This window comes from Bos taurus, chromosome 10 (assembly GCF_002263795.3).
Source record: "Bos taurus isolate L1 Dominette 01449 registration number 42190680 breed Hereford chromosome 10, ARS-UCD2.0, whole genome shotgun sequence".
Lineage (NCBI taxonomy): Eukaryota > Metazoa > Chordata > Mammalia > Artiodactyla > Bovidae > Bos > Bos taurus.
The window spans coordinates 18920709-18937347 of NC_037337.1; the positions used below are offsets into that span (position 1 = coordinate 18920709).

The 16639-nt window shown below is 37.1% G+C and overlaps 1 protein-coding gene and 1 pseudogene across 1 annotated transcript in view; both read right to left on the reverse strand.

Annotated features, from left to right (window-relative positions):
* Positions 1 to 16639, reverse strand: part of MYO9A (myosin IXA) — a 388889-nt gene that overhangs the window by 248051 nt on the left and 124199 nt on the right.
* The window catches only part of LOC100847876 (unconventional myosin-IXa-like), a 104281-nt pseudogene that overhangs the window by 51003 nt on the left and 36639 nt on the right, over positions 1 to 16639 (reverse strand).

Sequence of the window (16639 nt, forward strand, 5' to 3'; positions counted from 1 at the left end):
ACAAATAGACAAATAACCAGGTAAAAAAAAAAAAAAAACCTATGAAATTAAGAACTGACAAAAGGAAAATAACCACTGAAACAGGACTTTTTAAATCATGAGACTACTTTATATACCTCTATGCAAGTAAATCTGAACGATGAAATGGAAAAAACTAGTTGCCAAAATTGGCCTTATTAGACAGAAAGCTTTAAAGTCTAATTTCTCCTAGAAGAAATAGAGGAACTTATGCTACAAAAAAGTACCAATCCCAGATAGTTTCATAGGAAAATTCTACCAAATCAAACAGCAGAAAATGGCAATGCTATGACTTGTCCTCTGACTTTTTGGGGGGAATAAAATACATATATAAATACTGAGTGTAGGGAGTTCCCTGGTGACCTAGTGGTTAGGATCTCACTCCATGTTCAGGGGTTCAAGTTCTGTTCAGGGAACTTAAGACTGTAAGCTGAGACGTACAGCCAAAGGGGGGCAAAAAAAAAATTTAATGAAAATCTGAATAACAAAACTGAAAACCAGAGAGCCCTAACAAGACTTGAAGAAATTAAACAAAATAAAATAGAAAACAGTATGCTAAAAAATAAGTAAATACTAAGTGTATGCAATGCTGCTGTCCTGGGGCCACCAATCTAAACTTTTCATGCCATAAACTGTTCAATTTACCAGTTTTCCAACTTGCCATTTCCTTCTCCAGGGGATCTTCCCAACAGGATCGAACCCAAGTCTCCTGCATTGCAGACAGATACTTTACCATCTGAAGCCACCTGGGAAGCCCCCAACTTGCAACACTCACCTCAAAATCACTAGCCTAGGTCCTAAAATATTATAAAATATCCTTTCCTGACTTCCCCTTTCTGAAAAATTTCTAAGACCTAGTCGAGGTGGCATTTCCCCTTACTGTAAAAAAAGCTAACAGACTTAGCCGTGCTTGACCAATGGGTTTTTTTTTGGCAGTTTTCTGCAGAGTAAAGAAGGAAAATTCAACACAGATAAGAAGTGAAGAGTATCTCAGAGAAATACAACAGAAATAGGGAAGTAAGAAGTACAGTAAGTCTTCTGTATTGAAGAATGAAAATGGAAACTCAGTTTTATCATACAGGAGTATAAAGTCCGACCCAACGGAGTCTGACTGGCTGTAAGTGTGGGAATGGCAGAAGAACTATATAGAGAAAAACTCTGTTAACCTATATCAATCCTACAAATAAGGGGTAGAAATGATTGTTATTAACTCACCAATCCACAAGATTCAGAGACTAAATAAAAAGCTATATGAAAGCTATCTTTAAATGCTGTTTAGCAGAACATGTTGTTGTTCTTGGGTAAAAACAACATGGTGTGTATAAAACTAAGTGAAAACAGTTATTCAAATGGCAGAGATTACAAGTAGGAAAAAAAAAAAAACAAGTCTTAAAGATAGAAACTACCACTCTCACTTCCACGCCTTCATTGCAGTAAACAACTATTATCCATTTGTCAACTCCAGAGTAATGCTTATCAAATCCCCTTGAAGAAATTCATATCTAACTGTTTCTATCTCATTAGGATCAGGTATTTCACAATGGAAAGGTTCAGTTGGATGCTTCCTTGAGGAATGACACACTTCTTAGCAAATATCAGAGTTACTAAGTCACTCTGTCCAGAAAAAAAAAAAAACTATCCAGCTTTTTAAAAAATCATACCATTTACAACCCTGAAGATATTCAGAATTTGATAATTCAGTAGGATTCCAGTTAGAAATAATTAGTCTTCAATTTTCACAATATCAGATAACATTAGAACATGGCGTATTTTTCAGATAAACAGAAACGTACTTTAAAACTGTCCCTACCCTTCCCTACCCCCCAACCCCAATAAGTATCTGTCAGCATAGTCTAGAGAAAGCAAAGCTTCTTCATGCAAGTGTCCACCAAGAAACAAAACACCACAACCGTATTCCTAAAATAGCTAGTGATGAAACACAAGGACAGGGAGAAAGCTGGACGAGGTGACTACCACAACTGTGCAGGAGGGCGCTCTACAACTACTGGCATGCAGTGACCGTCAAGCAGGTGAACAGACTCACAGGCAAAGACCGCCAGACAGAACCCTCAGAGGGGCTGAATGCTCCAAGCAGAAAGCCCAGCTTCTTGGTTCCTCTCAATAAGAGTTCTCAGAAAGAATTCTACCACCAAAGGATGGAGGTTTGTATCAGAGGAAACTCTCAGGAACAAAATAGCAATTACAAATGCCAAATTCTTCGACTAATAAAAACTGGGAGAATAATTTAAGTATGTCCCTATTTATACTAGAAAATATTATAGCAGTGTTTTTTCATTAAAATTAGTTTGCTCCATTACATTAATTTCATCTTCAACCAACTAAAGCATATGATAGAATACGTTCATAATTATAACTTAAAAATAGGGCCATCTCCAAAGTGGAGTTATTTAACCTCTACACTGAAAGAGAAGTCTTTGTTCTAATAGATATATTAATGAACATACAGACTGAGCAACTTTTACCATTTGGTTCAGGGTAATGATTCATTAGTCTAATTAGATAACTGGCTGTGCATTTTTCTATTTTTGTTGGTTATTTTATTTTTTCTTCCTGTAGAATATCCATATTATCATTTAAAAACTGGGTCTATCTCCAACAAAAGATAAAGACAATGAGAATATTCTGGAACGTAACGATAATTTTTAATTAACTAGGTCTTTGGCACAAATAGCCTGAAAGTTAAAAAAAAAAGTGAAAGTGTCAGTCGCTCAGTTGTGTCTGACTCTGCGACCCCATGAGCCCGCCAGGCTCCTCTGTCCATAAGAACTCTCCAGGCAAGAATACTGGAGCGGGTAGACATTCTTTTCTTCAGGGGATCTTCCCACCCCAGGGGAACAAACCTGTGTCTCCCACATTGCAGGCCGATTCTTTACCATCTGAGTCACCAGAGAAGCCCCAAACAGCTTAAAATCATTCTTTGAATATTGATAAAATATTTAATGAGTCAAAAGCAAGACCATCCTAAAATGTTCCTCCCGTAATGAACAGATACTACAGAAGAACATTAGAGACTAAACTTAATTAAGAATATGCATGTAAATAAAATGCTATCACTCTACTTCCTCAGTGATAACATTTAGTACACAGCAGGCATACAAGGTACTCCTATTGTATTTTCCAGGCCAATTCTAAATCAAACACTTTAATATCCATAAATACACTCAAACTTATCAAGCTATATGTAACCTAATTTGGGTTGAGATATGATAATAAAGCTATTTATCTTTGCCAGCTTTATTTAAACATAATGTTAATGTTATACTTTGTGATTAATATAAATTCACATTATCTACAGCCTTTTTTAGTTGGCTGGGTTGGTCCAGGAAGATATTTTTGGCATTTCTCATTAAATTTAAAAAAAAAATTCATGTTTATTTTTTATTACTAAAAAATGGCAGAGGGGAAGCAGGTTTAAATGCAAAAAAAAAAAAAAAGAGAGAAGGAGAGAATACTATTTCAGTTAAAAGCTACTGGATTGTTTAACATAGACTCTATTCACTAGAACACAGAGAGATCACGGAAGCTAGGGCTAGCAGGTCAAATAAAGCCCATTGCCTGTTTTCGTAAATAGTTTTATTGGAACACAGCCATGCACCTTTGTTCACTTGCCTACGGCGATTTCCATTCTACAATAGTAGAGTTAACTAGTTCCAACAGAGACTGTATGACCCATAGGAATCTGAAATATTTAATATCTGGCCCTTTACAAAAAAGTTTGAGGCTCTTGTTCTAGAAAACTTTTAAGATAAAACAGAAAACTTCTACGTTAGTGCTAAGTTAATAATTCTAATATTTTTTGCCTAATTTATGATTTAACTGACATATACTTGCTAGAGTGCCCTTATCCAAGTCCTGTTAAATTAAGGTTTAGCTTTAGTTGCTGTGTTCACTGAGGTTTCCCACGTACAAACCATTATATGGAGAAGAAGCTGTGAAGGTTAGCTTTAGATTAGGCAAGACTATTTCCATCAGATTTGCTTGTTGCCTATTTTTCTTATATTGCTATAAAATTACCATTTCGGAGTCACTGTGAGAGGCCTGACCCAGGCTGGGTGCAGGCCCTAGCTCAGAGTGAGAAGCTTGGTCAAGGAGAGAAGGGGCTCAATAATGTCATCGTAATCATCTTCCTCTGTATCCCCCTCCCCATCGGCAAAAGTACCTCTAGTCAAGAAATCGGAGCGCGTCCGCGCCATTCGAGCTTTCTTTTTATGGGCCGGTCTGGCAACCTGCTTGACCAAACTGACTAAAACAAATAACAACACAATGTTTGTTTTGGCTTTTTGGGAGACGATGCCAATGAAAGACATCAAAGAGCTCACGAATCTCTTGAACAGTCCCCTCCCGCCCCATGCCTTTTCCACTACAAGTGACAGCCATAAAAAAGCAATCCATATTCATTACTCTGGACAAAGAATAAGAATGGAAGCTAAATCCACACTGTTCTTCTCCACAGCCAAGGAAGTCACTTTTCACTGCCACTGTAAGTCACCAAAGTCACCTGCATAAAGTGCCTTCTTTTCTTTAGAATTCCTTTTTTTGTAAATATAATCTGGATTTGTAGGCATCCTTCCCTACCTGAAGTATTCCTCTCTGAGTATAACAGACTTAACTCATGGCTTCTTTTTCTATAAACACATGGGAGTAAATGAGTAGATGGAGTGTTCTAACTACAAGAACAGTAATTTCCAAAACAGTATGCACCTATTTTGCATAAAAGATAAAATAAAAACAAAATTCAACACTTACCTCTCCTTGGCCCGGCCCAGTTAACTTTACAGGTTTCCAAGTTGGTTCATCTTGTTTCTGGAGTTGAGGATTTCCACTGTTCAAGGCTTCCGTGGTGACACTTTGGATGAAACAACAGGATTACATTTTGATTCCTAGCAGATACTTCATGGCAGCAGTCTTAAAAGGACAGCATAACATATAGTCTAACAAGCCAGGTCAAAGAAATGGATTTGATGATGAGAAAGGGAAAATACTAAGTCCACAAATCTTAAGAATTAGTCTTAGAAGGGGTCTTTACACGCTCATCATTATAGAACACCTGATAAGTAGCTACCGAGTGATGAGGATCTCATCACTTGCTTTATAGGGAGATGGTTCTATTGACAAAACAAGTTTTCTTTCTGAAATCTCTCTGCAACTTTTATCAGCTGGCTTAGTTTTAAAACTTGAGGCTGTACAGAATAAAATCAACACTGACAGAGTAGGAAATTGTTACCAACTAAAAGAAGTATGCTCCAAACCATAGAGACTCTATAGAGTTAGTTTGTGAGAATTTAATTTTTGCTTGAATAACCACATGACATGACTACTTTATCATTAAATTCTATGCAGAAATGAATGTTTGTGTCTGATGAAAATCTAAAGAGAAACCTATACTTTTCCTATACTTTTATGAACCCAATTATCTGTATTAACTCAGGACCATCAATCTTAAAATTTATCAGTAACATATTGTTCATCTCTTCTTAGCAAGACTGTAAACTCACTGAAAATCATATTTTACCTTCTAGCATACTGCTGAATTTAAAGTAGACACTAACTTATAATATCATTTGGCAGACTAATTGCCCTTGCATTCAGAATCTTCCATGAAGGCCTAGGTTATCCTGTCCAATAATCCCTAAATACACCTTTCTTACAGCTAAAATCTTAGAGACCTCCCTTTCTGACCACTATAAAATCAAGTCCAGCAATTCCTAGGTTGTCCTAAAAAGATTCCCTTTTGATTATTCAAATCTCTCTTGCCACAGCTGAGTCATTTATCTTTGATTTGTTCTCCAAAAGAGAGGACTATTAACAGGACCTTTGATAGCACCTAGCTACTCTGATTAACTTTAAACTCACAACATTTTCTCTTAAGTTTCTCCATGATTTCTTTTTTGTTCTCCCTTACTAACCAGATGAAGACTACAATGCACCTACCACCCTATGGCATAGAAAGAACACTAATCTAATGTTACTTCCTAATCAGACACCAATGCTGATTTCTAATCAGGAAACTCAAATTCTGGCTCAGGTATTTCTAACTATGTGACCTTATTCCAGGTCATTTCATGTCTACAGCACCAGTGACCTCATCTATAACATGTGGTAACTGAATAGAATAACTTAGAAACACTAACAATTTTACAATTCTATAAAATGCTAATGTTTCTTATATTACTTACAGAATAAGAGAAGATGTGAAGTACGGATTTTCCTTAAGCTTCATGCAAACAATCTAATACATTATCATTTTGAAGATAAATAGTTGTTAACAAGATAAGTAAACTAGTTAAGTAGCTGTTAAGACTGTATCTTGGCAAAATGATAAAAGGAGTAATTCAAAGTATGATTAATGTTTTGAAATCTGCCTCTTGAAAACCTATATGCAGGTCAGAATCAACAGTTAGAAAACTGACATGGGAACAACAGACTGGTTCCAAATTGGGAAAGGATACGTCAAGCTGTTAATTGTCCCCCCTGCTTATTTAACTTATATGCAGAGTACATCATGAGAAACGCTGGGCTGGAAGAAGCACAAGCTGGAATCAAGACTGCCGGGAGAAACATCAATAACCTCAGATATGCAGATGACACCACCCTTATGGCAGAAAATGAAGAAAACTAAAGAGCCTCTTGATGAAAGTGAAAGAGGAGAGTGAAAAGTTGGCTTAAAGCTCAATATTCAGAAAACTAAGATCGTGGCATCTGGTCCCATCACTTCATGGCAAATAGATGGAGAAATATGGGAACCAGTGACAGACTTTATTTTTGCGGGCTCCAAAATCACCTGCAGGATGGTGACTGCAGCCATGAAATTAAAAGACACTTGCTCCTTGGAAGAAAAGTTACGACCAATCTAGACAGCGTATTAAGAAAGCAGAAACATTACTTTGCCAACAAAGATCCATCTAGTCAAGGGTATGGTTTTTTCAGTAGTCATGTATGTATGTGAGAGTTGGACTATAAAGAAAGCTGAGTGCCAAGAATTGATGCTTTTGACTCTTGAGAGTCCCTTGGACTGCAAGGAGATCCAACCAGTCCATCTAAAGGTTATCAGTCCTCAATATTTCATTGGAAGGACTAATGCTAAAGCTGAACTCTAATACTTTGGCCACCTGATGCAAAGAAAACTGGACTCATTTGGAAAGACTCTGATTGCTGGGGGAAAGATTGAAGGCAGGAGGAGAAGAGGACAACAGAGGCGAAGATGGTTGGATGGCATCACCGACTCATGGACATGAGTTTGAGTAACTCGGGAAGTTGTGTGATGGGACAGGGAGGCCTGTGTGCTACAGTCAATGGGTCACAAAGAGTCAGACACGGACTAAGTGACTGACTGAACTTGAGTCTTCTATAAACAGATTCATGGGTTCTAACAACTATACACACACACACCAAACATCCCTCACATAACTAAATCAGAAAGCAGAAAATAGTATGTTCTTAACATTTTTGATGAGCTTATATGCTACGGACAATCTACAGGTTAATGGGCAGGACTAGGATTCTCAAGCTGTCATGTAGTCCAAACTGCATTTATAATATGATATAAAAAATTCTTAGTGGAAAAATAAAATTATCAATGATCTCCTGCCCCATTTTCTGTAAAATCTGTATGCAGTTTTTAAGACTGAAATATTTTTTAAAAAGCTCAGGATTTGATGAGAAGTTATTTTCAAGTTAATATGAAATTTTAACTTTTTTAGCCCTAAGATATAGCTCTCCTTTCATTTAACAGTGATATTCTTCCACAAGAACTGAAAGAATCCACCGTGTAACTGGGCTTAATACAAATATTTTAATTTTATAAAATTTGTTTTATGTACCTACTTAAATGCTTTCTCCAGCTACCACTAGTTAAGACAATCTTAAAAGGAACTTCCAGTTATACAAGCTATCTAAAGTAGTCACAGGGAATTCTCCAGCTATCCAGTCAGGACTTCAAGCTTTCACTGCTGAGGGCCTAGGTTCAATCCCTGGTCGCAGTGCAGCCAAAAATAAAAAATAAAATAAAGTAGCCATTCTTATAAAACAGAAGGTAGAATGGCGGTTGCCAGGGGCTGGGTGAAAGGGAAAAGGAGAGCTGCTTTCAAGGGTAACTGAATTTATTTTGCAAGATAAAGTTCTAGATTGTTGCTCAACAACATGGCATATGGTTAACAACTACTGAACTGTACACTTTAAATTGGTTAAGATGGTAAATATTATAGCTTTTATTCCACTCCCCTCAAAAAAGTAAAAAGATCTTAATGAAGACCATAAATAGGCCAACAGCTATCACAAATCCCATTAATTTTAAAGCCTGATACAAACAAGCTTGGACTGCTACACCTAATGAACTGTGGGGCAACCCGCATTTGCCGAATGTCTACAGCATTTCCAGCCACTCTATGGCTTTCCACAAATGCTTTCTCCCTTAAATGGGGGGGGCACTAAAAATCCTGCTGCCTGTGCTTAGTCAGAGACTCCAGGGTAATAATTATATCCAATTTTCAGTGGCTGGTATAGTCAACAATCAGGAAATTTTTTACACAGAAAATGGCTAATTTGAGTAGCACCCATACAAATTAACTGAGGTAGACCAAGGCACCTTAATGAAAATTTTCCAAAAAGTTTTCTCATTTATACATAAAAATAAACACTTCACTTACAGGGAACTACTCATATTTTCCTTTGGCGTGAAAAAAATGGCCTTAGTAGCTCCATCTCTGAAAGGGTCATCAGATTTGTGGCTACAAGGATGAGCAGGCCTAAGTGTTCTCTTCTTTGAGATTCGACTATGAGAGTGTTTACAGGCAACATTCAGTTGGGTGGACATTCCGTCTGTCTTGGATAATTCCTTGACAGTATGAGATTGGCCTGGGCCTCCTTTTCTTTCAAAGAACAGAGTGACAGGTCGATCCTTCAAGGGTAAGTGAGCAGAGGGACTGTCTTTTGGGCAAGAACAGAATCTTTTATAGTTACTGACGGAGTCCCAACCATACTGGGTTCTTCATCCTTATTTGGGGTTTTCAGGATGAGTAGAGAGATGGTCTCTCTATTCTCTGCTTTGACTGATGGAAAGATGGTATCAGAAAAACTCTCCCCAAGTTCTTGGTTTTTTCAATTGTCTTGAAGGCTTTACGTTCCTTTTCTAAAATATCTTTTTGTCGGCGAATCTGTTTCATCATCTCTTTTTCATTCTGCTGCTGCAATTGCTTTTGCCTTTCTTCCTTCTCAGTGTTCAACTTTTCTAACTTCTTCAGCACAGTATTTGAAGGAATCTATATTCAAAGAAGCAACAACCTGATTTTCTCCTGGGAGGTGGTACTTTCCAGCTTCCCTGCTGATATCCAAAGTAAGAGATGGAAGCGTTCTTCACTTTCCAGTCGTTTGCTTCTCTTGACACTTGTGTCTAGTTGGGAGCTCATTTTCAATGGGTCTTGATGGGGAATATAAAAAAATGTAGGCAAACTATTTGAAACAAAGGGGTCTCTCAGCTGTGGTTTACAGGTAATAGATTCAGAACTACAAACCATTTTCCTTCATAGCCCCATTCTTTAAATGCACTGAGTCAGAGGGTGCCCCCCTTTGAGTCAATGTATAGTTAGTCTCACTTGCGGCACTGAGAGAATAGTCCTGTGGATCAAAATCTGGACTGTGAGATACCTCAGGTGGTACAAATGGCAAGTCTCTTTCATCTAGAATTACGGGCTCGGGTTTGCTCTTTTGGCTCTCCTCACAGCTCAGGAGTTCCAAGCTTCCTTGCGAGCTTTCACTATCAGGGGTGCCCTGTAAAGACTGAAGGCCCTCAGGCATCAGTTCCGTAGACCATCTACGTTCTTCTGAAGGAGACACACCACCAAGAGAACGGACTTTCAGCAATTCTAAGCTAAATATAGCTTGCTCTAGTTCTCTCATTCTCCGACTTTCTCTTTTGGCCCGACTCACTTTTTTCTGGTGGAGATCTTCCAAGGACTTGGGTCTCTCTCTTACAATCACATTTTCCTGCAAGTCCACACCACTTTGACTTCTGGCTCTCTCCTGTCGCTTGTTTGGGGACTCATTCAAGCAGTCCATTGAACTTTCATGACTAATTCGATTACTCTCTATCACAGATTTTACATTCCTCTATGGCTTTTACTCTGCTGTCAAATGAACAATCCTCCCATTTTGAAGGGTCCTGAACCAGTGAATTTCCAGAGTCCCATATGGCTTGATACTTGCCAATCCAAGTTCTAGTTTTGCTTCTTTTACTTTTTGTTCTTTCAGAGATTTAAATCTATATCAAAACAGGGGGAAAAAATGGTTAAGAGATATCTCTTGGTTATCAATGGAGAGAATAAGTTTATTCAGAATTTTTTAAAAAAGTGAAAAAAAGTCTCAAAAATTTTTTTTTATAATTTTAAAATATTTCTTAACATGGATGCATATTTCAGAATTCTGTTTCTTATGAGTGAGATGATGTTTTATTAACTATATTATTCCAAATTGGGCACTCTTAATCAAAGCATAAGTTAACTCAGAAGCAAAGCTCTCATTTTAATAACATCTTATTTTAAGATTAAACTTTAAAAATGAAATTTAAAGTTTCTGAAGTAAAAAACAGTTGGAATGTTGCCAATTTTTAAGGATTCAACCCAATGTAAAGTTAATTCTTAGCAGTCTAACCACAGACCATGTAGGTTTTCAATCCAATTTAATTCAATATTATAAAGCCACACAATGTGGTTTAAAACTGCATGGGGGGATCCACAGTCTAGAAGAGAAGACAAACTGTACACAACCAGTTCTAATTCAAGTTAGGCAACTGTTAGAGCAGACATATAAGCAAAAGTACTTGAGAACAAGAGGAGTTAATTATTATAGCAATGAAGATTACCTTTGTCTTGCTCTGAATCCTCTACACAGTGACTGCAAAGATAATTTTGTTCCTTTGTTCTTGATACCTCTTACTTTCCCTGTAGCCTTTCCATCGTGCCTGTATACAGACAGCGGCCAAGTGCCTCGCGCCAGTGCTCCCTCCCATCTCGCTGGATGACAAACGGGTGGCAGTCCGCAGCTCCAAATACCGCTGCCTCTGTACGTGAGCACGCAGGAGGCTTGCAGAAGAGTGGCCGCACTTGCCATAAGTAAAGCATCTTCTGCACAGCTGCATCTCTGACTTGCTTCTGATGTACATAATTCCTCCAGAATTGCTGTGGGGAAGACAAAATAATAAAACTGTATCATATAACACAAATTTCACAGAAAAAAGAAAAAAGAAATCTCTTATTGTCATAACTAGAGATTAAGTAGCTAAACAGGCTAAATTTGTGGGTGGGTTAAAGTAAAAAAATGTTTTCCAGATATGCTTAGTGAAAATAACAATTTTAAGACAATATAACCTTGATGAAGTTAATTATACAACTTAAAATAATTTAAGTTTTTGATTATTTCATGCCCTACAAATTAATTTTAATAAATTACATTATATTCTCACCTACAATTTGCCATACTAATGGGGTCAATGTGCATACATTTCAAAGATTAAGATTTAAGACTTTTTTGCACAAATAAAAAAGGTTTCTATGGAAAACAGTTGTCAATGAGGGAGAAATCAATGAGGGAAAAAATAAAAAGATAAATGTAAAATACGACTTTGAATAATTATAACAATAATATGTACCATTCTCAAATATCACTAAGAAAACTAAAAATAACTGTCAACAGAAATTAAGGCACATAACTCCTTTGCTCCTAATTATACCTCAAAGACATTATGACTAATAAATTCAATTTAATTTCACTGTACATTAATATATTTACTAGTAGTCTATATTATTGTTGCCAGGTCAATCTGTTGGTTGCTATGAACATTTAAAAAATGAGTATGACACATTCGCATCTTCTGAAGAAATTACATTCTTACTTAAAATGCTTCACAATAAAACATTTCTAGTTCCTAAAACACATGCTAAATAAACTGGCAATCTCATGCAAAGAATCTTTACTTCCCACCTGGATGACAATAGATGCCTGTCTCAGATGGAGGAAATGCTGCCTACATAGCAAGACCCTGAACCATCGCTGCAAGCAGTACGATTCTGCGGAGCACCTCTTGGTGAAGCAGATCCTGTAGGTGTTGTCGTTCCTGCTCCTTTAGGAACACCTACCAAAAGGGAAAGAGATGAAGAATACAGCTTAAGAAGAAACGAGAAATTTATTTAATGCATCGTCATTCCTGTGATGATTCCCATGGTAAGATTTTTAAAGAACGGGTACAGCGGCAGGCATGTACAAGTAGTCCTGATATTTCTATGATTTAGCCAAAGCAATCATTCTCAAATTGGAAGGAGGTATTAGAATTTAGAAGGGGAATACTGGAAAGGTGAGCATAGGTATAAAAATCCAGTGCAGAGATTGGATATATTAATTCCCTGGGGAAAATCTTCACTGGCTGTCAGGGAGCCAATGATAGTATTACATAGTGCATAAAATAACAAGTGATCCTTTTTAACAATCCAGTATGCATCAAAGGGCTTCTCTTGCTTGCCCAAGGATAATTCAGTCAGTTTGTTTATTTCACTCTTTTCCATTCAAATTAAAAGATCTTTTAGGAATTTAGGGGGATAGAAAGATAAATTAGACACAGTCCCTCTGGAACAGGATTTACACCTCACTTAAGAGCAGAAGATATAAAACTGTATATGTTTAAGATGTACAATGTGATGTTTTATGCATATATAAACACTGTGAATGATTACTCACAATCTCAACTAAGAAACACGTCCCACCATCTCCCATTTTGTCAAAAATTTAAAAAAGATTTTAAAAGCACAGATAGGTATCAGAAACCCATAGAGTCAAAACAGTAAGCTATCAAGGCAAGAGACAGAGGACCCTACCTGAGCAAAACAAGGAACTGGAAATAAGATAAATGTACATACAGAGGACCACGGAACAATTAAAGAGTATGAAGTCACAACATGGAGGTTCTTGAAAAAGAGAAGATGTTTATCAGGAGGTTACTGAGCAGGAAACTGACATAAAGAAGAAGTATATGAAGATGATGATTTTGATACTAAGGCAGAGTGAGTTACATGGAATAACAGACTTGATATCGATGATGGTCTGTTTACTATAAAAGAAAGTGTGAGAGCAAGAAACAGAACTAAAATGGAAACAGTAGGAATGTAGGGAAAGGCAGAGATGTAAGAATCATTTGTAAGGAAAAACAATGGAACAACTTTTTTGTAAAAAGGTTAAAGTGAAGGGTAAGCCATATATGATTATGGTTTCTACCCTAGAAACTACAAGAAAGGTGACAGAGAAAAAGAGCAGTTTGGTTAGTTCAAGACAGTAAGGGAATCTGGCTACGTCATTTGGGCAAACTGAGTTGAAAATTATAGTAGAATACCTAGAAAGAGATGCTTTTTAAGCAGTTAAATATTATAGGCAGCACTAAAACACTGGTCATAAGCTCTTTGATTAATACTGACCATCTCATTAACTAAAAATCTTGGTCTAATCAATTTCCTTATAATATCTTGTACATTATCTTCTTATCAACATTCTCCTAGGCCAAGACTGCCATTATTTTTTTTTAAAGAAAGAACATAAAGTATCACTTTAATAATATTTGTATTGGATAATTATTATTTTTTTAAATTATTTACTTTTAATTGGAGGATTAATTGCTATACAATTTGCATTGGTTTCAGCCATATATCAACATGAATCAACCATAGGTACACATATGTCCCTCCTTCTTAACCTCCCTCCCACCTTCCACCCTAATCCCACCCCTCTAGGTTATCACAGAGCACCAGATTGTGAGCTCCCTGTGTCATATGGCAAATTTCTATCAGCTATCTAATTTTAGATTAATTGGTAATTTTAATCTGTATTAATATTCTAATCTTACATTAATATGATAACGTATGTGTCTCAGTGCTGCTCTCTCAATTCGTCCACCCTCTCCTTCCCCCACCATGTCCACAAGTCTGTGCTCCCTGTTTGTGTCTCCACTGCTGCTACAAAAACATACTCAATTTGGACAAGGGCTGTATATATTATATTTACCATGGATTTCCAACTTGATAATTATCTGGATTAAGATTTATTTTCCTGAAGAAATCCTGAATGTTAAATTTGGATGGAATAATATTTCGGGGAAGAAGCACATGGAAATGGCGTCACAAAAATCCTGAAAAACAAAAAGAAAATATTGTAAAATCACAAGAGAATTACATGTAAACAAGATCCCAAACAAGTTAATTGTCCTTTTATTGATTTCTGTCTCATATTTTAAACAGGGTGAAACCAAGAAATTACTTGTTAATTTAAAATATTACAAGAAGTTAATTAATTAGCAAAATGGGGAGTAGAGATTTCTACATATTTTGTTATCAAAGCGGAAGAAAAGAAGGACAGAAACTAATTCTCCCTTTGAAAAAGCTATACTAAAGACCAAAGGAAAAAGTTACTTAATAAGGTTCTGAAATTTTAGCAGAAAAATAAGGAAAGATGGCAGCTATTTCAGGTTATAACTGAAAATAAAGCATTCCCTCAACAGTAAAGATGTGCTTCAGCTTCTGAAAAGCTTCAAAATAATTTCTATACCCACATCAGCAGCAGCCATGAGAACAGCTGAAAGCCTTGTTGGCAGCATACTACGAAAGAAATTCTGCTGAGAAAGCTTTAGGGAAATCAAAAGGGATCTTTCTTTTGAACTAAATTGCTCTGATTAGAGTATTTCAGTTACTGGAGTAATCACTGTGAAGAACTGCCATGTTATGAGTAAACTTATATAAGCAAACATTCAGATCAAATGAGAATAGCCAAGAAGTGGAATCTACTACAACACAAGCTTAATGATATTGCTGTCAGTCAATGGAAATGAGTATTCTCTATCCCTTTCAATCTGTATATGAAAGATAGAATGGGGAGGAGAATAAGAGAAATAAACAAATGAGTCCAATGAAAAATAAGCAAGACACAGGACTAATTTACTTGATGTACATATATATTAAATATCATTATAAAAGCATAACCTGGAAAGAATATTTGCAGCTGTATCCTGATTGGCGAATTCGAACTGTCTCCAGCATCCCAGTGTACCGAAGCTGTCTAAGCACCAAGGCATCATTGAACCTTAACGGTAACTAAAACAAAGCAAACAGAAAAACGGTTAAACCAGAAGAACAGATCTCCAAATTTATGTTTGTTTTCTAAGTATAGTTAAATTCTGAAATATCGTAGAACTGACCGGAGGTTGTCTGGTTAAGATACAGCAGAGGGCAATGAGACAATCTTACCTCCACAACTGGTAGCTTCAGAAAAGTTCTGACTGGCCTGACTAAAGGGAAAAAAAAGAAACACCAAGCTTCCAGCTTCACAACTTGCAGAAGAAAAGTGCCCTCAAAACTCAAAAGGAAATGTTGCTGCCACAGGCCACAGAGTTAGTCACTATAAAATTTGTAACAAGATTAAATACATAGTTAAAAGTATATTTTTGTTAAGATTTTTACCCACCATCTCACTCCAGAAACCACCCACTCTACAAGCTTCCAGTTGCCTTAACTTGAGATCTGACAGATTCATCTCTATGACTAGTACAAGATGAGAGCAGTTTATTCTCCCTAAATAGTTCTTGCTGATGATCCTTTAAGATTCAGTTCAAGTTTCAGTCACTCAGTCGTGTCCAACTCTGCAACCCCATGAACTGCAGCACGTCAGGCCTCCCTGTCCATCACCAACTCCCAGAGTCCACCCAAATCCATGTCCATGCGAGTCGATGATGCCTTCCAACCATCTCATCCTCTGTCGTCCCCTTCTCCTCCTGCCCTCAATCTTTCCCAGCATCAGGGTCTTTTCAAAATGAGTCAACTCTTCACATCAGGTGGCCAAAGCATTGGGTTTCAGCTTCAACATTCAGTCCTTCCAATGAACACCCAGGACTGATCTCCTTTAGGATGGACTGGTGTTGGATCTCCTTGCAGTCCAAGGGACTCTCAAGAGTCTTCTCCAACACCACAGTTCAAAAGCATCAATTCTTTGGTGCTCTGCTTTCTTTATAATCCAACTCTCACATCCACACATGACTACTGGAAAAACCATAGCCTTGACTAGACAGACCTTTGTTGGCAAAGTAATGTCTCTGCTTTTGAATATGCTGTCTAGGTTGGTCATAACTTTCCTTCCAAGAAGTAAGCGTCTTTTAATTTCATGCCTGAAATCACAATCTGCAGTGATTCTGGAGCCCAGAAAAATAAAGTCAGCCACTGTTTCCACTGTTTCCCCATTCTATTTGCCATGAAGTGATGGGACCAGATGCCATGATCTTAGTTTTATGAATGTTGAGCTTTAAGCCAACTTCTTCACTCTCCTCTTTCACTTTCATCAAGAGGCTTTTTTTAGTTCCTCTTCACTTCTGCCATAAGGGTAGTGTCATCTGCATATTTGAGGTTATTGATATTTCTCCCGGCAATCTTGATTCCAGCTTGTGCTTCTTCCAGCCCAGCCTTTCTCATGATGTACTCTGCATAGAAGTTAAATGAGCAGGGTGACAATATACAGCCATGACGTACTCCTTTTCCTATTTGGAACCAGTCTGTTGTTCATGTCCAGTTCTAACTGTTGCTTC